The 1,405-nt window shown below is 43.3% G+C and overlaps 1 protein-coding gene across 1 annotated transcript in view; it reads left to right on the top strand.

The window, feature by feature from the left end:
* Arl3 (ADP ribosylation factor like GTPase 3) overlaps positions 1-1,405 on the top strand; it is a 46,570-nt gene that overhangs the window by 17,401 nt on the left and 27,764 nt on the right. The window lies entirely within an intron of this gene.

The raw sequence follows: 1,405 nt of genomic DNA, 5'->3' as shown, positions 1-1,405 counted from the left end.
AGAAGGAAAACAAAAAGAATTTAGTGGGGTTTTTTTGGGGGGGTTAATATCATCTTTTTTACTCAAAGTTAATCATGATCATGTTTTTGTTTTGTTGTTTTTGCTTAAACAAGGTCTAATGTATCCCAGCATTGCCCCAAACATGATATATGGCTGAAGATGGCCCCAAACTCCGACCCTCCTGCCTGTACTTCCTATATGTAGGGATTGTAAGTGTGCACTGCCATACCTGGTTATGTGCAGTGCTGGGAGTCAAACCCAGGACTTCCTACATATTAAGCAAGCAAGCACTCCAGCAACGGGACAACACCCCAAAGCGTGAGCATCCTTACATATTGGTGTGCACCCTCATAGACACACACATAAAGACACGCCCATATACACACATCTGTGGATGGATGCTTGTACTCATTTGCTATTATTTCCATAGAATAGTTTCCTAGTAAGTTGTGTGGATCTGATGAGTTACAAAATTTTGTTTTGTTTTGTTTTGTTTTCAAGATAGGGTTTCTCTGTGTAGCCCTAGCTGTTCTAGAACACACTTTGTGTGTAGACCAGGCTAACCTCCAGCTTAAGAAATCCACTTGTCTTTGCCTTCCAAGTATTGGGATCAAAGGCATGCACTACCACACTCAGTGTAATTTACAGAAGCTTAATAGGTTATCTTTTTAAAATTACATTTGTTTATTATAGGTTAGGTATTAGGCATGGGCCATAGTAGAACATGCAAAGTCAGAGCATATGGAAATCACAGGGCAATTTATAGGGATTAGCTCTTCCCTTCCACCCTGCAGGTCCTGGGACTGAATTCAGTTGCCCTGCTTGGCGGCAAACACCTTTACCCATTCAGCCATCACTGGCTTGAGTTTAAGTTTAAGGCATTGTCTAGTTTGTGCAGGGCCCTGGCTTCAGTCCCTAACACAGAAGAAATGAAACCAAGAAAAGCCAGAAGTTTAAGGAGATGATACATCTGGTCACACCACAGCTTCTACAACTGTTTAGTCTACTTCATTCCTGAGACGGTTCAGTAGTACTGGGGTCTATATTTAATAGCATTGTTGAGGAGTAGAATTTTCAAATTATAGCTGGGCATAGTGACACAGTCCTATAATGCCAGCAATTAAAAGATGGAGGCAGGAGAATCAGAAGTTCATGGTCTTCTCAGCCACCACATAGTGAGTTCAAGGCCATCCTGGACTACATAGATCCTATCTCATAAAAAGGAAGAGGAAGAGTAGGGAGAAGGAAGAAGAGGAGGGGGAAGAAGGAAGAAGAAGAGGAGGAGGAGGAGGAGAAGGAGGAAGAGGAGAAACAGCAGCAGCAACAGTAGCAGAAGTAGAAGGAAGGAGAGGAGGAGGAGGAGGAGGAGGAGCAGGAGCAGGAGGAGGAGGAGGAACAGCAGCAG

Source organism: Mastomys coucha, unplaced genomic scaffold (assembly GCF_008632895.1).
Source record: "Mastomys coucha isolate ucsf_1 unplaced genomic scaffold, UCSF_Mcou_1 pScaffold21, whole genome shotgun sequence".
Taxonomy (NCBI): Eukaryota; Metazoa; Chordata; class Mammalia; order Rodentia; family Muridae; genus Mastomys; species Mastomys coucha.
Note: the sequence above shows the minus strand (reverse complement) of the source record. Positions and strands in the feature narration are given on the sequence as shown.